Here is a 21113-nt window from a genome sequence, read left to right on the forward strand (position 1 = left end):
CCATTCAACGACCTTCTGCTATAGGTGGCTGGTTCATTGATGAAGAACACATACACTGGAAAGGCGGCTGCTGGTATCTATGGAGCTTTATACCAACGTGAAGCAAAGGAAGGGAGAGCAGACCTGGCTTGCAACTCCTCACTGCTTCACCCTGTCCACCAGCCATCAGGAAAGACAGGCTTGCATTTACATAGCAACATTATACAGCTACGGCACACTCCAAAGTACTTCACAGTCAAAGCAATGGTTTTGAGCTTTTTGCAACGTGGCAAGCAATCTGTGCGGAACGAGTTCACACCAATAGCAATGCGATAATGACCAGATCATCTGTTTCTGTGAAATTGATTAGAAGGATAAAGCTTGGAGTTGGCGCCACTGTCGTGGCTGGGAATACTGCTCTGAGATCTCTGACAATCACCGGCAGAAGCAGATGGGGCCTCAACTAAACCTTTCATCGGAAAGATGGCAACAGCAGAGGCGATGGACTAGAGCTATTATTGTTAGGCCGTTTATTAATCCAGAAACTCAGCGCCTCGGAAAGTGCAGCACTCCTTCAGTATTGGTGTGCCAGCTATTTTGATTTTTAGCTTTATGTCCTGGAGTGGCAACTTGAACCCACAACCTCCTGAATTGGAGGCAGAAGTGCTGGCAATTGAGCCACAGTTAACACCGAGACAGAATCTGGCCTTTAAATTACCAGAGGTTTAACCACGCACAGCAGAACCCTTTAATAGTAATCGTTTTGGCCAGTATCATAGAATCCTTACAATGCAGAAGCAGGCCATTCGGCCCACTGAGCCTGCACCGACATCAATCCCACCCAGGCCTTAACTCCACATATTTACCCTAGCTAGTCCCCTTGACACCATAGGGCAATTTACCATGGGCAGTCAACCTAACCTATACATCTTTGCGCTGTGGGAGGAAACCAGAGCACCTGGAGGAAACCCACGCAGACACGGGGAGAACGTGCAGACTCCACACAGACAGTGACCCAAGCCGGGAATCGAACCCGGGTCCCTGGCGCTCAACCCTATTTCAAAGGGCTGACAAGTCAGTCCCAAACCTGCTCAGCTGTTTGAGGTGCCTGTATGGCCCAGCTACTTGACGGGTAATCTAACTGAGCCAGGGTAAGTGGCTTTTATCAGCGTGAAGACAAAGTTGGAATATTACTGTTGTCAGAAGCACACCACACAACATGTCTGCCTCCTCTTCATGGTTAGAACTTTCAAAAAAGCAACAAGTGTAAGTCAAGAGCCTAGGCCTAAGATAAAGTTAAAAACACCAGTGGTTAAAGATGTCAGTAGCTACGTAAGCTGATGTGTGGATTTTTAAAGATTTGTAGAAAGAATGATGAAACAATGTGTGCACCATGGGTTTCAGGCCTAGTTTAAAGTTTATTTATTGGTCACAAGTAAGGCTCACATTAACACTGCAATGAAGTTACTGAGAAATTCCCCCTAGTCCCCACATTCCAGTGCTTTCACTGTGGGAGAATTTAGCATGGCCAATGCACCTAACCAGAAGGTCTTTCACAATGTGGGAGGAAACCCACGCAGACATGGGGAGAACACGCAAACTCCACACAGACAGTGACCCAAGCTGGGAATCGAATACGGGTCCCTCCCACTCTGAGGCAGCAGTGCTAACCACTGTGCCACCCTGCTATTACTGTTAGACTATTTATTAATCCAGAAACTCAGCTAATGTTCTGGGAAGCCAGGTTCGAAACCCACCAGGGCAGATGCTAGAACTTGAGTCCAATTTTTAAAAATCTGGAATTAATAATCTACTGACGGCCATGAAATCACTGTTGGAAAAACCCATCTGGTTTATAAATGCTGTAAAAAGTCTGACAACACCAGGTTTTAGTCTCGAGGCAGTCCCCTCGAAAGCTTGTGAGTATTATCAAATAAATCGGTTGGACTAAAACCTGGTGTTGTCAGACTTTTTACTGTGTTTACGCCAGTCCAACGCTGGCATTCCCACATCATTATAAATGCTGGCCAGCCAGTGATGCCCATGTCCCACGAATAAATAAAAGGTTTCATTTCACCAATAAGGCTATATGAAAGAGAACAAAAGGAGAAAGGGTAGATTCTTGATTTGATTTATTATTGTCACACGTATTGGTATATGGTGAAAAGTACTGTTTCTTGCGCCCTATCCAGACAAAGTATTCTGTTCACAGAGAAGGAAAACAGAGAGTGCATAATGTAGTGTTACAGTCATAGCTAGGGTGTGGAGAAAGTTCAACTTGATACGAGGTTCGTTCAGAAGTCTGACAACAGCAGGGAAGAAGCTGTTCTCGAGTTGGTTGGTACATGACCTCAGACTTTTGTATCTTTTCCCCGATGGAAGAAGGTGGAAGGGAGAATGTCCGGGTTGTGTGGGGTCCTTAATTATACTGGCTGCTTTGCTGAGACAGAGTCAATGGATGGGAGGCTGGTTCATGACCCAATAAAGGGTGTGTGCGTCTCACCCACGAATGTCTTCCAAATATGAAACTATAAATCAAGCATTGGACAGAGGCTTCCTGGAGAATTAAAGTCAGAGTTGTACCATACAGAAAAGGCTCGTCGAACTTGCATCAACAATATCTACTACTAAAGTCGTGCTAATCCTATTTTCCAGCACTTGTCCCACATCTTTGCTTGGCAATTGACATAAGAGGGAACTCTGCTTTGGGGAGGCAACCACGAAAATAGAGATATGGGATTCCCCCACATGGGCAGAATGTTAATAGACATCTCAAACCAATAGGAACTACTGGGTAGATGCAAAGAAATGCTGTTAAAATCAATGCCAAGCACTTCCTTTTAAATTCCTTTTTTTTACACAGGCAGTTAAGAAATATGTGGTTCATGTGTGACCTGAGGCCGGTATTGCGCCCAAGTCCCTGGCGCTGTGAGGCAGCAGTGCTAACCACTGTGTCTTGCCTTTCTTTTTAATTAAAAAATTGGATTAAAAGATAACTGAACATATTATTTTTCATTTCTTTTTTGACCAAATTATGGCTGATCATTAATGATCTCCATCAACTCAAGAACATTTAGGGCGGCACGGCAGCACAGTGGTTAGCACTATTGCTTCACAGCTCCAGGGTCCTGGGTTCGATTCCCGGCTCGGGCCACTATCTGTGTGGAGTTTGCAAATTCTCCTCGTGTCTGCATGGGTTTCCTCCCACTGTGCAAAGATGTGCGGGTTAGGTTGATTGGCCATGCTAAGAAATTGCCCCTTAGTGTCCAGAAATGCGTAGGTTAGAGGGGATTAGTGGGTATAATATGTAAGGATATGGGGGTAGGGCCTGGGGTGGGATTGTGTTTGGTGCAGACTCGATGGGCCGAAGGGCCTCTTTCTGCACTGTAGGGTTCTACGATTCTATGAACTTTTCTGTTCACCTGTTCAAGTTGGCGGCTACTTGGGAAAGGGATGATGGGTTCCCTGAAGACTGCAAAGTTACTTTATTGCATTTTTATCTGGTAGAAAGTTCTTCAAATAAATAAATAATAAATAAAAACCCCAGTCCTGACCAGGTTCTAAACACAGGCTCTGTGACAGCGTCAGGCACGTTTGACTTAAGACTCCCAAGCTAAGAGTTCAGCTTGGAACAATATTGTGTTACTAAGGCAACAAAAACTCTGCTGATTCCCAGGACTTGGTTCTGTCACAAGCAACAATATTTTCCTAGTCATTGAAGATGGGCTGGGTGAGGGTTTTTAATGAACTTCAGGCCACATATTCCAGTTACCTTGTGTTAATTTAATCCTCTTCACTTTATAACTATTTTATATCGCAAAGAAAGCTGATGGCTGGAATGTCACCGCCCTGCCCGCCACAGGAATCGGGAGTGGGCGACCATCGGTTTCAGGGCGAGTGAGGCCGAAAAATCCCGCCCAATTCCACAGTTCCAAGCTGTGGAATTTTTGGTGCCAATTAGTATTGAGTGGCAGGATCGCAAGGTGGTTAGCACTGCTGCCTCACAGTGCCAGGAACCCCGGTTCAATTCTGGGTTTGAGTCACTGCCTGAAGTTTGCACGTCTCCCCCCGCGTCTGCGTGGGTTTCCTCTCACAGTCCACCAAGACGTGCTGGTTACATTCATAAGAACATGAGAAATAAGAGCAGGGAGTAGGCCATCTAGCCCCTCGAGCCTGCCCCGCCATTCAATAAGATCATGGCTGATCTGTCGTGGCTCAGTTCCACATTCCCGCCCTCTCCCCATAACCCTTAGTCCCCTTGCCTATCAAAAACCGATCAACCCGCGTCTTAAAAATATTGAGCGAGGCAGCCTCCACCACTTCAACGGGCAGAGGATTCCAGAGATTCACCACCCTTTGAGTGAAGAAGTTCCTCCTCAACTCCGTTTTAAACTGCCCCCCCTTTATCCTGAGGCTGTGCCCATTGGACAGTGTACTCGAACAGGCGCTGGAGTGTGGCAACTAGGGGATTTTCACAGTAACTTCGTTGCAGTGTTAATGCAAGCCTACTTGTGACACTAATAAAATAAACTTACTGTCCACGCTGTGGTGTGATTTGATAAATGCAGTACAAAACTATGCTCGATTCAGCAACACTATCATGATAATTCTTGTACTATTTGGTATACAAGTTCAAGTACAGAAGGAGGCCATTCAGCCCAGTTCATCTATACTGGCAATTTGGCTCCCCATGAGATGTCTCATACTCTATAAAAACAAAAATTGTTAACAGCAGACATGAGGGCCAAGACCCACACTCAGAAACTGGCGGGCCATTGAATGGGGCAATACCACAAAAAAAAATTGCCACACACGACAAACACATCGCAATCCCAGAGAATCCAGAGAAACTAACAAAGAGATGCAAATTTATAGCTCAGAACAAAAGAGGCTGACGTATATCCTAAGGGCATAAAATATTTATTAGATCGAGTAAGCTTAAGAGTTAAATTGACATAACCAGTAACAGAAATTCAAAAGTAATTCATTGTTGGAAATGTTTGGAGTCACTTCAAAGTGCTCTAAGTGCAAACAATATTTTATCACTACAAAAGAAAAGTGAGATGGGAGAACATGGATTTAAAAGGTTTGGAACAAGCTGCCATATGTATAACATAATGAGGTGCCATGATAGCAAAGTTGAGGGAAACAAGTCTGACTGTGTCAGACAAACTTCTCCCAACTTGACTTTTCACGCACCATCACTTAAATTTGTTACAGGGGTAGAATCCAAAAGGTTGTTTGTTGGCTGTGTTGATACAAGAGCTTCACACACAAGGTAAAGGTAGTCATTATCCAGACAGAATCCATCCCTTTTCCAACAAATAGTTTTTAAATTAATGCATTGCCAGGAAGTCACAGAGCATATGGATGATGATTGAATAGAGTGCAAGTTAGGAGACTGGCAACAGGATTTTGGATCTCAATGAAGGGAACAAGCTCCCTCTACACTGTCCCCATCAAACACTCCCAGGACAGGTACAGCACGGGGTTAGATACAGAGTAAAGCTCCCTCTACACTGTCCCCCATCAATCACTCCCAGGACAGGTACAGCATGGGGTTAGGTACAGAGTAAAGCTCCCTCTACACTATCCCCATCAAACACTCCTAGGGCAGGTACAGCATGGGGTTAGATACAGAGTAAAGCTCCCTCTACACTGGCCCCCATCAAACACTCCCAGGGCAGGTACAGCACGGGGTTAGATACAGAGTAAAGCTCCCTTTACACTGTCCATCAAACACGCCCAGGACAGGTACAGCACAAGATTAAAAGCAGAGTAAAGCTCCCTCTATACTGTCCCCATCAAACACTCCCTGGACAGACACAGCACAGGGCTAGATATAGAGTAAAATTCCCTCTACACTGTTCCCATCAAACACTCCCAGGACAGGTAAAGCACGGGGTTAGGTACGAGTAAAGCTCCTTCTGCACTGTACCATCAAGCACTCCTGAGACAGTTAAGCACAGGGTTAGATACAACAACTTCAAAGGAGCTGATGACCTAGTGGTAGACTATTAATCCAGAAACTCGGCTAATGTTCTGGGGACCCGGGTTCGAATCCTGCCTCGGCAGCTGGTGGAATTTGAATTCAATTAAAAAAGAAATCTGGAATTAAGAATCTACTGATGACTGTGAAACCATTGTTGATTGTCAGAAAAATCATCTGGTTCACTCATGCACTTTACGAAGGAAATCTGCCATTCTTACCTGGTCTGGCCCACGTGATTGCAACGTCACAGCAATGTGGTTGACTCTCAATTGCCCTCCAAGGACAACTAGAGATGGGCAATAAATGCTGGCCAGCCAGTGATGCCCAAGTCCCATGACTGAACTAAAAAAAAACTTCTTATCCCTTCTTTGTCCATCAGGAGCTTTGAACCTCTTCTTAATGCTATCTACCTTCTTGCTAACTTAATGTACATCTTTATTCTCCTTAGGGTGAAGGAGTTCCACCTAATCTCTCTTCTTAATTCTGTTGTGGTCCGTCATTTGAAGCCTTTACAATCGACAGCAGTTGGCCAGATCGAGATGGTTCATTTCCAATCACAATTCTGAAAAACCTCAACTAGATCTGAAAATGGACGGTGCTGGAGAGTGGGGCCCATACCCAGCTATCGCCAGCAACGGGGAGGCCAGGTCTGACCAGTAGCAGGGCTGCTGCAGTGAGCACAGGGGCCCAGAAAGCGGGGATGGAGCCACTGCTGTAAGTGTAGATCATGATGGCGGTTGCAAATATACAAATGAGAACACTGAAGGCCAAAGCAGGAAGAGTTCCGAGTGGACAGCAGTTGAACATTGGTCAGTTGGTCCTAACACTGCTCAACAATAAAATTTGACTAAGCAATTCCTCTTTCAGAATGAAACGGCTGGCGCTAAGTGCCCAGAATAATGTTTGATGCAGAACAAGAGATGTGCCGCACTGTCTGTTTTTTTGGATGAGTGCTCAAGTCCACGTGAAAGACCACTGTGCTTCAGCCAGGAATTAAGAGTTGTGCAGTGACTACTGATAGCATCATAAAGCACATCCAACTCAAGAATAACATACTCGTGGGTGACCGGTTTCAATTCTGTCAACGCCAAACCTCTGTAGTCTCAGATTAGACATAGCCACAAGCGGCGGAATCCATGGGGAGGAGAGTAGTTACCTTCAGCAACAAAGCAACAAGGGGCGACATGGTAGCACAGTGGTTGACACTGCTGCGTCACAGCTGGGTTCGATTCCCGGCCTGGGTCACTGACTGTGTGGAGTCTGCACGTTCTCCACATGTCTGCGTGGGTTTCCTCCGGGTGCTCCGGTTTCCTCCCACAAGGGTTAGGTTGAGTGGCCATGCTAAATTGCCCAGGATGCTTGGGTTAGAGGGATTAGTGGGGTAAATATGTGGGGTTATGGGGATAGGGTCTGGGTGGGATTGTCATCGGCGCAGGCTTGATGGGCCAATGGCCTCCTTCTGCACTGTAGGGATTCTATGATTATTCCAAGGAGTTTAAACAATATGGGTTACTGAAGACAAAAGGGAAACCCCTCAGTGGCTCGATGCAAAGGCAGACAGCTGACATTCCTGGAGATTCCATTGCAGCATCAGGCCATTACTACAGGTGATGTTTTGGAACGCCAGCAGCCACACAATTTGTATCGATAGTGGTTCTACTGTAATAACTAAATATTCCATGGTAGCTCATACGAGCATTATAAAGCAAAATCTGATACAAGAGACCGTCCTGTTGTTGTAACTGCTCCCACCAGATCTGCTGACGTGGTATGTCATGCTCATTTGTCCTGCACCATCCTCACACATCCACTGCCTGCCTGCAAATGCTCAGCGACATCCAAGTACACCTCAATCAATGCTTCTTTCTGCTGACTTCCGCTTAGCCTTTGAGAAGAGGTCTCTAGACACACTGGCCAGAATTTTACCCATCCCGCCCATCACAGGAATTGGAATGGGTGAGGGGCGGACCATGGACAGGTCTGTTGGCCTCGAACGGGATTTTACCGTTTCGGGGCGAGTGAGGCTGTAAAATTCTATGGATCAAGTCACAAATGGCCAAAAGCTTGGCTCTAAGGAACATCCTCAAGGAAGAATTGAGGTGGTTTAGGAAGGGAATTCCATAACTTAGGGCATGAAGAACTGATGGAGGATTAGCTAAAATGGGAGATGCCCACAAGGCTAGAATTAGAGAAATGCATATATATCTGTGGGTTGAGGCACTGGAGATTTCAAAGATAAGGATGGTTGAGGTTAAAGAGGCATGAAAAATAACAAGGATAAGAATTTTAAAATTAAACTGTTGCCAGTGCAGGTCAGCAATGCAGTAGCATCTTCTGCCTAACCAAATGCACCATAGAAAGCATTCTTTCTGGTTGTATCACAGCTTGGCATGGGCTCCTGCTCTGCCCAAGACCGCAATAAACTACAAAAGGTTGTGAACAAAGCCCAATTCATCTCTCAAACCAGCCTCCCATCCGCTGACTCTGTCTACACTTCGCACTGCCTCGGCAAAGCAGCCAGAATAATTAAAGACCACAAAGCACTCTGGACATTCTCTCTTCCACCTTCTTCCCGAGGTCACGTACTGACCGACTAAAGAACAGCTCCTTCCCTGCTGCTGTCAGACTTTTGAATGGACTTAATGAAATTTGATCTTTCTCAAAACCCTAGCTATGTCTATAACACTACATTCTGCACTCTCTCCTTTCTTTCTCTATGAATGGTATGCTCTGTCCATATAGTGTACAAGAAACAATACTTTTCAATGTATGTTAATACATGACAATAATAAATCAAATTTACATCTACTGCAATAATACCCTTCCCTCTGTTATAAGGTCAGAAATACTGTTCAGTTCCATTCATAGCTCACGCAACAATGACAGTTTGTGGCAGCCTTCAGCAGGGCGGGACAGTGGCAGTGGTTGGCACTGCTGCCTCACAGCCCCAGAGACTGGGGTTCAATTCCGGCCTCGGGTCATACCTGTGCGGAGTTTGCAATATTCTCTCCATGTCTGCGTGGGTTTCCTCCTGGTGCTCCGGTTTCCCCTCTCAATCCAGAGGTGTGCTGGTTTGGTTGATTGGCCATGCTCAATTGCCCGTTAGTGTCAGGGGATTAGAAGGGTAAATTCATGGTTATGGGGATAGGGCCTGAGTGGGATTGTGGGTTTTCTGCAGGCTCGATAAGCCAAATGGCCTCCTTATGTACTGTATGGATTCTATTCTATTCATAGAATCAAAGAATCCCTATAGTACAGGAGGCCCCATTCAGCCCATCAAGCCTGCACAGACAACAATCTCAGCCTATCCCTACAAACCCACATATTTACTCTGCTAACTCCCCTGAAACTACGGTCAATTTGGCATGGCCAATCCACTTAACCTGTACATCTGTGGGAAGAAACCCACGCAGACACAGGGGAGAATGTACAAACATCTGTTCAGGCCTGGACTAAGGTAATGAGGAGCAGAAAGAAGCAAATTTCCAGCCGGCTCTCCGCAGCTTCTAGTGGGCCGTCAATATTGAGGCCCCACCAGTAACAGCTTGGGCGTAACCACTGATCGAAAGCTGAACTGGACCAAAATGAACAAGCACAGGCAGGGAACTCTGCTGACGCTCTGAAGCCACCACCTACGGGATTTGAGTCAATAATGTGATGGAATACATAGTGCTCTCGTAGACGGATACGGCTGCGACAATACTCAAGGATCTTCATACCATTCAGGTTACAGCAGTTCACTTGATTGAATCCAGTGACAGGGACACCAATATTCTCTCCCACTCCTGGCACACAGATGCAATATGTGCCATCTCCTGCAGAAGCGTGGCAACTCGCCAAGGCTATTTTGACAACACCTTACACCTCTTCAGCACCTCCCCCAATAAGGAGAACTGAAGCAATGGGGTGGGGACAGGATCACTACCAACTCCCGCATAATCCTAACGTGGGCCAGTCCCACCAGTCCCCCATGTGAATATCCTGGAATTCCCAAACTACTGTACCACCATCAACAACAGGGGTGTCCAAGAAGAAAAGCCAGCGGTTTCTCAGGAATGGGTAACAACATAGCCTTGGCAGCTTCACCTCTACTCAGAAGAATTGTGTAATTTTTTAATTGAAAGATTGAGTTTTCTCAGAGCCCGGGTCAGCACTTAGCCCTCAATCAACACCGAAAATGGGTTTACAGATCCTTTATAAACGACTTTGGGCATTTCGAGGACATGAAAAGCACCTTTCTTTCTAATATAAATTTCTAACATATGACATCTTGATTGTACACTCTATACAAGTGACATTAAAGTTTATTTGTCACAAGTAGGTTTACATTAATAGGTGGTATGGTGACACAGTGGTTAGCGCTGCACAGCACCAGGGAGCAGTCACACAATACCAGGTTAAAGTGCAGTGGCGTTTGCTACCAAACAAACCTGTCGGACTTTAACCTGGTGTTGTGAGACTCCTTACTGTGTTTACCCGAATCTAATGCTGGCATCTCCACATTAGCACCAGGGACCCAGGTTCGATTTCCAGCTTGGGTCTGCATGTTCTCCCCATGTCTATGTCGGTTTCATCCAGGTAGTCTGGTTTCTTACCACAGTCTGAAAGACGTCTGGTTAAGTGCTTTGACCCAAATAGGTGCCGGAGTGTGATGACTCAGGGAATTTCATAGTAACTTCATTGTAGTGTCAATGTAAGCCAGCCTTGCGACTAATAAATAAACTTTACTTTTACTTTAACACTGCAATGAAGTTACGGTAAAAATCGCCTAGTTGCTGCACTCCAGCGCCTGTTCAGGTATATTGAGGTAGAATCTAGCATGGCCAATGCACCCTAAACAGCACGTCTTTTGGACTGTAGGAGAAAACCCACGCAGACACTGGGAGAACACGCAGACGCCACACAGACAAAACTGAACCTGGGTCCCTGGCATTGAGAGGCAGCAATGCCTAGCCACTGTGCCACCGTCCGCCACAGTAACCAAATTGTTGCTGTGATCATTACTGATACAGGAACAACACAGTCTTTTTTCAATGGTCTCTGCAGCTGCAACCCAGTAGATCATCCCTTTTACTAGTCAAGCCCCATGCAGATGCTTTCTTTATTACAACTTACATCCTAGTCCTGATCCATTAGATACCACTGGTTCATTTGAGACACATACCTCCATTTGATTCTTTGCTCCTATGCTATTATTTTATACTTACTCCCAAAAACGCTTCTGCCGCCTTAATGGTAAAAAAAAACTCTGAATCCAGCAGCATCATTCCTAATTATTTGTCTCCTCTTTCGCAGCTCATTTTGTACAATACCATTCACGTAACAGAGCTTACCATTGCCCATTTAAAGCTGTGTGGCATGGCGGCACAGTGGTCAGCACTGCTGCCTCACAGTGCCAGGGACCCAGGCTCAATTCCCAGCTCGGGTGACTGTCAGTGTGGAGTTTACATGTTCTTCCCGTGTCTGTACGGGTTTCGTCTGGGTGCTCATTTTTCCTTACTCTGGTTTAAATGGGTGATTGTCTACAAATCCTTTATATTTGTATTCATCTTACTTGATTTGGGCTTATCACCGGCTCGTCCTTTCAATCTCCCATCTAGCTCCCGTGGCATTCAGAGACCTGGTGGGGTCACTAGCAAGTTACCGACGCTGCTCCAAGAGAGACGGACTATAGATGAAGTTGGCAGAAGACAGGGTCGAAGGGCACCTCAGCTAAGGGCTGCAGAGCCACCTACAGGAACTGGAAACTGCCCAGTGGACTGGGGAGAAAGTTAACTCCAAAGCCATTCGTGATTAAAAAGGAAATGAGAAGGCAGGACGACGAGAGGCCAGACGTGATGGTGTGGCGAGAACTGAACTGTGGAAAAATGAAGAACGAGCGAGGAGCATCAGGCACAAAAGTCTCCATTACTGCAGACTTGCCGTCAGGTCCCGTCATAACACAAAATACTAATGGGAAGCCGGAGCATCTTTTCCATCACCAAAAAAATCCTGTGCATGTCACAATAGAATGCTGAGTTCTATAGAAGGTAGGGCTACTGTTCTGCAGGCTGAACTTCAATCATAAACAACATTTCCAACTCAATTCAGCACAGCTTATTGTCTGCATTTATTAATCAGATGGGCACTGGCAGATAAAAAGATAGCCCAGGAGGAAACAAAACAAAAAAAGGAAAATTGAAGTTTAGAAAGAAATTAGCTAAAAATGAGCCAGGCACGCAGCACTTTTGTTCTAAAGCCTCAGATAATGAATCAGTGGTGTCACTCAAGGCTTTGTCAGGTCACCCTGAAGCACAGTAAAATGTCTGACAACACCAGGTTTAAGTCCAACCGATTTATTTGATAGTACAATAACCGATCAACTAAATCGGCTGGACTTAAACCTGGCGTTGTCAGGCATTTTACTGTGTTTACCCCAGTCCAACGCTGGCATATCCACATCATCACTCTGAAGCAGCTAGCGTTGGTCTGGGACACTGGCTTCTCAAGGCAGCTCAAAAATGTGGTGAAACTGGTGGCAACCAATTATAAATCTGTTTAGGCATTATCGTAATGGTGAAAAGCCATGCTAGGAATGAGCTGGTCAAAATAACATGCAGCTTATTTGTGACTCAGGATTGCAACAATGAGAAAACGAGCAGCAGAAAATTGGTACGACTGGGACATATAATTACTAAGGAATGTTTTGGGACTGATGCACTCTGTAATGACTAAATTAAGCACAGGTTCGTTACAGAAACAAAATGACAAGGCACTAAAATTAGGAGTGGTGCCACCAGTTACGATCTTGACCTTCAGGCACTCCAACCTGTTTTCTAAACCAGTTCAGACTGACGGCCCCTCCTGCACGGTGGGACAACGGTTAGCACTGCTGTCTCACAGCGCCAGGGACCTGGGTTCAATTCCCAGCTTGGGTCATTGTGCAGATTCCACAAGACATTCTCCTAGTGCCTGCACGGGTTTCCTCTGGGTGCTCCCATAGTTCAAAAAACGTGCTGGTTGGATGTATCGGCCATGCTAAATTCCCCCTCAGTGTACCCGAACAGGCGCCAGAGTGTGGTGACTATGGGATTTTCACAGTAACTTCATTGCCGTGTTAATATAAGCCTACTCGTGACTAATAAATAAATAAACTCCATTGCAGTGTTAACGTAAGCCTATTTGCGACACTAATAAATAAACTTTTAAACTTTAAACACTCATTTGGCTCATTTCAAGAGTAAAGAATTAATTATGGACTGAGATTGTAATGGACATGAAATACATAATTAAGAAGAGATGCCCCACTGATGCACATTCATTTTGCCTTCACAGCCACCGCTACCCCATTCTGGGGCAGTCCATTGTTTTAGCTCTGATGAAGGGTCATCCCAACTCAAAACACTAGTTCTATTCCCTCTCCATGGATGCTGTCAGACCTGCTGAGATTTTCCAGCACTTTGTTTTAGTTTCAGATTCCAGGGTTTTACAGTAACACGGGGGGGCGAGGCAGGATCAGGATATTGAATTTGATGATCAGCCATGATCATAATGAATGGTGCAGCAGGCCCGAAGGACCGAATGGCCTCTTCTTGCTTCTAGTTTCAGTGTACATATCTACGTACCTATGCTTGTTTTAGGTGTCTGCTCCCCTGCTGGTCTGTTGCAGCCTAATCTCCTGGAATAAACCAGAACCTACTGCTATAAATTGAATTTATATTCAATTCGGGGTGGCACGGTGACAGAGTGATTAGCACTGCTGCTTCACAGTGCCAGTGATCTGGGTTCGATTCCTGTCTTGGGTCACTGTCTGTGTGGAAACTGCACATTCTCCCTGTGTCTGCGTGGGTTTCCTCCGGGTGCCCCGATTTCCTCCCACAGTCCAAAGCTGTGCGGGATAGGTGGATTGGCCATGCTAAATTGCCCCTTAGTGTCAGGGGGTGCTAGTGTAAATGCACAGGGTTATGGGATTGTGGTCGGTGCAGACTCGATGGGCCAAAAGGCCTCCTTCTGCACAGTATGATTCTATGAATTCTAGTCCTTCAAGCCACACATGGGCTGTTTTACAATCTGCGGCACCACTGCACTGAAGAGGGACAAAGTACAATGTGAAACTCTCCTAACAGATAGCAAGTCTTTAACATTCTCAGCTGCCATCTCTCCAGATAAGGCCATCAACAATGTTAATTAAACAATTCTGCTTCAAGAGCAGACCACAATGCTCTTGTGCTATGCCTGGAATGGTAAACCATTTATTTCAGTGATTGGGTAAAACTGGATTTATTTTCCTGGAAAAGCCCTGGTTGGGTAAACAAAGGCTTCCAGATCAACAGCACTGTAGCACTAACATCTTCACAGGAACTACACTGGTTAGAGTGCTCACTAAAATCCAGGGGAATTAGAAATGGGCATGACATAGAAACATCAAACAGAGGGGACCACCTGGACCTCCACCTTAAGTGCTGTAAGCTACAGGGCTATGTGCTGGGTGCAAGAAGATGGGATTATAAAGGGCACCTGGGTGTCCCTGGGATGGCATGGACAAAATGGGCCTAATGGCCTCCTTCTGTGCTGCAACTATTCTATGGTTCTAATATGATCATAGCCAATCCTCTTATCTCTATGCCTTACTCCCATCCATCGCCATATCATTTGATATCCTTAGAGTCTAGAAATTTAGAATCTAGAGGTGGCACAGGGCATAATGATTAGCACCGCTGCCTCACAGATGTAAAGATCCAGATTAGATTCCCAGATTCTCTGTGTGGCGTCTGCACATTCTCCCCATGTCTGCATGGGCTCCCCCCCTCACTGTGACAGACATGCCGGTTAGGTACATTGGCCATGCTGAATTCTCCCTTAATGTACCTGAACACAACCCCACTAGGGGGTTTTCACAGTAACTTCATTGCGGTATTAATGTAAATCTACTCATGACTAATAAATAAGCTTTAAGAAAAAATCTATTTCCTTCTTATTCCAACATTTTCACTGACCTGGCTTCCACGCCCTCTGGGTTAGAGAATTTTAGTGTCCAAAGGTGGGTAGCTTAGGTGGATTGGCCATGCTAAATTACCCTTTAATGTCCAAAGATGTGCAAGTTAGGTGGATTGGCCATGCTAAATTGCCCCTTAATGTCCAAAGATGTGCAAGTTAGGTGGATTGGCCATGCTAAATTGCCCCTTAATGTCCAAAGATGTGCAAGTTAGGTGGATTGGCCATGCTAAATTGCTCCTTAGTGTCAGGGGGACTAGCTAGGGTAAATGCATGAGATTGAGGAGATAGGTCCCAGGTGGGATTGTACTTGGTGCAGACTCGGTGGACTGAGTGGCCTCCTTCTACACTGAAAGATTCTATGAAACCTCAGCAATATATTGAAAAAAACCTCTTAAAAAGATGTAAGGTAGCTGATCAGTTTCCACACTAAAAAATGCAGCATTATCTGTGAAGAAATATCACTGCTGTATTAATTACCAGTTTCAGAAAATATATAGCTCACTGTCGCGGCTCAGCTGGACTCTCTATTCACAGCACAAGAACAGGCCAATTGGTCCCGCTGGTTTCAGCCAGTGTTTGTGAACCTCCTCACTACTTCTCACCTTATCAGCGTCTACCCCTTTTCACATGCTAAGGAGCTATTAAATTTCTAACAGTAAATATATGGGATTGACTGATCCCAAATCACAAACTAGACTGGATCAGCCAGTCGTCGTTCTTAGATTAGAAATAGTAGGGACTGAGTAAGACGCGCACACACACACACACACACACACACACACACACACACACACAGCAGCTGACAAAATCCAGCTTTGGATATTTTGTCAGATTACAAAGTGGCATTTCAGTAAATATGACAGAGACTAAGCAAAGGAGTGCGGCACGTGTTTCTGGTGCGTGTGCACGCGTGTGTGTGTGCGCGCACGCGTGTCTGTGTGTCTGTCAGTCTGTATACGCGTATCCGAGGGTCCGTCTGTCAGTCTGCGTCCGTCTGTGTGTGCATATCTGAGTGTGTGTGTTTGTTTGTCAGTCTGTCTGTGTCTGTGTGTCTGTCTGTGCTGTAGAGATAACACAGTGATGACTTGCATAATCTGGAAGTGTCATTCATTGCCGGAGGAGCTGCAGTGAGCTCGTGGTCCAGAAATTTAAACATGACGACACAGACTCAAAATCCTGCCAGCAATTAACGCCAAGACTTAAAAACCAATGTACTGCGTGTTCCCGCACACAGGGGACGATTCTCCCAAAAGTGCTGAATTGTGGGGAAAACTGTTCTAGATCGTGACTGTTTCTTCAGTGCAGCTTCAGACTCGAAGCTCTGCAATTCGCGCAGAGGTCACAATCGTGAATCTCGTTAAAAACCCAGGGGGCAGGGCCTATTCGCACCGGAGTCTGACAGTTTCGGAACTCTGGGCATGCGCAGTGGCCCCCCCCAAATCTGCCAGCTCGATCGCTGGCCAGCCCGGGATAAAGAACAAAGAACAGTACAGCACAGGAAACAGGCCCTTCGGCCCTCCAAGCCTGTGCCGCTCATTGGTCCAACTAGACCATTCTTCTGTATCCCTCCATTCCCCGCCTGCTCACGTGACTATCCAGGTAAGTCTTAAACTATCCCAGCGTGTCTGCCTCCACCACCCTGCTTGGCAGTGCATTCCAGGCCCCCACCACCCTCTGTGTAAAATATGTCCCTCTGATATCTGAGTTAAACCTCGCCACCCCAACCCTCCCACCTTGAACCTGTGACCCCTCGTGTTTGTCACCTCCGACCTGGGAAAAAGCTTCCCACTCTTCACCCTATCCATACCCCTCAATTTTATACACCTCTATTAGGTCTCCCCTCATTCTCTGTCTTTCCAGGGAGAACAACCCCAGTTTACGCAATCTCTCCTCATAGCTAGGTTTCCAGTGGGGGTACCATACGCATACACACGGGTAAAGGTAGGTGTAGGAAAATGCTTTGTTAAGATGGTGGCGCGGGCTCGTTGGGCTGAAGGGCCTGTTTCCTGTGCTGGGTTGTTCTTTGTTCTAAGACCCTCCATACCAGGCAACATCCTGGTAAACCTTCTGTGTACTCCCTACTGCAGTGCTGCCCCTCCAGCCTTCCCCACGGCCCAATCGTGGTCCCCACAACAATTCCCGGGTCATCCCTGAAAACCCCCTCCCCCCCCCTTGGAGTGCCCCAATGTCCAGCCCACCCTCCCTAGCAGTGGCGATCCCCCGACCCTCTTAGCCCAGCAGATTCTCTCCCCCCACCCCCGGCAGACCCAATCGCTGGTCTCCCTTCAGCCCCGACTGACCCCAAGGCAGAAGGCCAGCAGGACCCACCTCCACCGATTGCCCCAGGCACTGCCCACAATAGGCCTTGCCCCCTTGGCACTGCCTGATGCCCAATGGGCAGTACCAAGGTGCCCCACGGGCATGGGCACTTTGCCTCTTGAGCAGAGTTGGGGCAGAGGCTGGCACTGCCAGGGTGCCCATGCCCAGGAGGCACTACCCCCCCCCCACAGCCTGACCCCCGGGGGCGGCCCCGATTTCCCCCCTTCATTCCAGTGGGGTCTCCCACTAGTTCCACAAACGTGGGGAGCTACTCTAAACCCCGCCGGAGTGAAATACTCTTGGTGGGGTGGGAGATGCTATTGGTCGCGAGCCAATGACATGCTAAACATATTTAAAATACATGAAATTACTCACTTCTCAATCTCAACTGCGACTGTTCTCCGGCTCTGGGAGATGCACGTGTATTCCCGGCGCATGCGCAAATTCTGGAAAAAGGCCAACGTGTGATTCTCCTGACTGGACCCTCCAGAAAGGTTGCAGGTCGCGATGGGAGAATCGGGCCCTAAGTTTCTAATAATGTCACAAAGTAAGAACTATCGTTGATGCAAGTGATTTGACATAGGTTCAAGAGAAGTGACACTGAAACTATCCAATAACAAGTGGCAAACAGTGAGGAAGAATGTAGGAGACCTCTGGAGGACATGGGCCAGGCAGTAGACTGGGCGGGTGAAAAAAAAGTGAACCGAAGCATTTTTGAGAAATTAGAACAGATTCCAAAGCTAAACAGATACAGGTTTTCACAAAGAGATATGGCTCATTGAGGGTTAACTAGATTTGTTTTCATTCCTGGGACATGGGTGTTGCTGGTTGGTCAACATATATTATTCATCCCTAGTTACCCAAGGAGAGTCAACCACATTATCCTGGATCTGGAGTCAAATGGACAGATAAGTAAGAAGTCCCACAACACCAGGTTAAAATCCCAATAGGTTTATTTAGAATCACGAGCTTTCAGAGCGCTATTCTTTCATCGACAGAGTCATCAGCAGCCCTCCAAAAGCTCGTGATTCCAAACAGACCTGTTGGACTTTAATCCGGTGTTGAGACTTCTTACTGAGCCCACCCCAGTCCAATGCCAGCACCTCCACATCATGCAAACCAGATAAGTACATTAGTGAACCAGATGGGCTTTTCTGACAATCAACAGCGGTTTCATGGTCATCAGTAGATTCTTAATTCTGGATTTTTTTTTATTGAATTCAATGGCAGGATTCGAACCTGATCCCCAGAACATTAGTTGAGTTTCTGGATTAATAGTCTAGTGACAATACCACTAGGCCATCTCTATAATGATACCCGGAATAAGGGGTTAGACAATAGTTATTTTTTTTTAAGACTCAAAAGAGTATTTTCACAAGAACAGGGAAAATTTCTCTGCACTGTAAAGTATAACAACTTATATTTATATAGCATCTTTGATGTAATGGAATGTCCAAAGGTCCTTCACATGAGCATTACAGGATAATGTAGAATTGATATCTTGCGGGATACTGGGGATTATCACTAAGAGAATGGAATGAGTCATGAGGAATGCTTTTCCCTACACAGAGATTAATAAAATCAAATCAGCCATGATCTTACTGAATGGTGAAGCAGGCTCGAAGGCCTACTCCTGCTCCTATTTCTTATGTTCTTAAAATGGGGACTGTACTTCATCACAAAGTAGTTATTGAGGTATAGACTCACATCAATTAAAAAGGAACTGGGCAAATATGAAGAGGGGTAGTAAAAGGAGACAGATTTGAGATTAGATAACACTATTTTACTAGGGCTGGTATGACGGGCTGAACATCCTTCTCCTATATTGTAATTTCTAAGACTCTACAGCTGGACAGGCGTAGATCATTGCAGTCCATCTGGCTGATCTCCAAGTTTAAAGAGAAATGCCGTACACAGCTGTATCTCCTATCCTTTTCTCAGCCAAATATCTATCAAGGTCCCCTTGACACTATCTGCCACCCCAGCAGTTTGTTGCAAGCATTCACCATTGCCTTTGCAAGGCTGTTAAATTTATGCCATCTGTTCAACCTATCTTTTAGCTCAAGTTTGCACCACTTTGTGGTAGAGATTGGGATCATATCAAACAAACATATCATCAAGCTTCAATCAGTGTAAACGCCCGAATGATCTTTAAATTTATCTCAGGCCTTCTTTAGCAAAAACAATCTCCTAATTTCAGGGATGATGTGAGCTGGCAGTGTTGCATCCTTCCCAGTTCCAGCGTGTCTCTGAAGCAATATGGTGACCACCAGACAGTAGCAATCCAAAAGGCGATTCCTGAGGTACCCCCTTTCCACGGCAAGTAGCTACTCATGGTTTATCTGGCTTTGACCAATTTTATGTCCTTTTCAGAAGCAATCCTTATTCTGTGTCCATCAGCCTTGTGGGACTATTGGCTGTGTGACACTGCATTAAAGCGAGATGATATTGTACATTCTTCATGCCCTTCATTGCATGGTTAACTCAAACAAATTTGTCAGACTTCCACTTTCTTCTTATTGGCCTGTATCTCTCTTCAGATGTCTCATTAATGCGTGTCTCACACATTTCTAAGGCTCACTGGCCTTTCATTTCCACTTTATAAATTATGTTTGTCAATCTTCCTTCAAGGCACCACTCCTCCCCAGCGGTTCCTCAAAGGGGCCCTCAGAACTATATTCATCCCTTCATCACTTTGAAAACCTCAATCATTTGGCTTTAAGCAACGTTTCTCCAAAATAAATAATCTTTATTCTGGTAGCTTACTGTCAGAATGTAATATCTGATATCTTCTACCCTATTTCCCGCTGCGTCTTCTTCCTAAATCACAATATCTTTCACAAGTCCAAAAGATGTGCTGGTTAGGGCGCAGTGCCCATGCTAAATTCTTCCTCAGTGTACCCGAACAGGCACCGGAGTGCGGCAACTAAGGGATTTTCACAGTAACTTCATTGCAGTGTTAATGTAAGCCTACTTGTGACACTAATAAATAAACTTTACTTTAAAACTTTTAAGTTTATTTGTTAGTCACAAGTAGACTTGCATTAACTCTGTAATGAAGTTACAGTGAGAAACCGCAGTCGCCACAGTCCGATGCCTGTCCGGGTACACGAAGGGAGAATTTAGCATGGTCAATGCACCTAACCAGTACATCTTTCGGGCTGTGGGAGGAAACCAGAGCGCCTGGAGAAAAGCAACGAGACACGGGGAGAACATGCAGACTCCGCACAGGCAGCAACCCAAGCCGGGAATTGAACCCGAGTCCTGGTGCTGTGAGGCGGTAGTGTTATAGAGTCATAGAGGTTTACAGCATGGAAACAGCTCTTTGGCCCAACTTGGCCATGCCACCCCTTCATAACCACGATGCTGCCCTAAGACCCTTGAATAAGATTGAATACGTTTTACGCAGGTTAAATCTTCCATAAGTTATAGAAAACTCGTAATCATTTACATGCTAATGGAATTGTCAACTTCAAGTGGTAAAAATGATAGAAATATTCATGCATGATTGGATGCAGGGGGAATGCAGGACTCTCAGTTAATACTGCGTGCAATCAACATCGCACTTGCCCTTGCTTTACGTGCATATCACTTCAGTCACACTGGTAGAAAAGAGGTTACGTGGTTGGAAACCAGTGGACTTTGACCATCCTGTGTTGGGCAACAGTCAACAAAATGTCCCATTGGCCAGACTCAGAACCAGGCTAAGCCACATGTAAGCCCAGGCTACAGGTTGCCCTCCACTGTCTAATAGCACCTATCCATCATCTGTTTATATCTTTAAACCTTTTCCTCTTGAATATATTTTCTCATTTTGGCTTAGAAATTTTACTTCTCAGTTGGCCGG

At 45.8% G+C, this 21113-nt stretch overlaps 1 protein-coding gene across 2 annotated transcripts in view; it reads right to left on the bottom strand.

The window, feature by feature from the left end:
- LOC145360872 (cAMP-dependent protein kinase catalytic subunit alpha-like) overlaps positions 1 to 21113 on the bottom strand; it is a 152064-nt gene that overhangs the window by 120186 nt on the left and 10765 nt on the right. The window lies entirely within an intron of this gene.

This window comes from Carcharhinus amblyrhynchos, chromosome 33 (assembly GCF_965287045.1).
Source record: "Carcharhinus amblyrhynchos chromosome 33, sCarAmb.v2.hapA, whole genome shotgun sequence".
Taxonomy (NCBI): domain Eukaryota; kingdom Metazoa; phylum Chordata; class Chondrichthyes; order Carcharhiniformes; family Carcharhinidae; genus Carcharhinus; species Carcharhinus amblyrhynchos.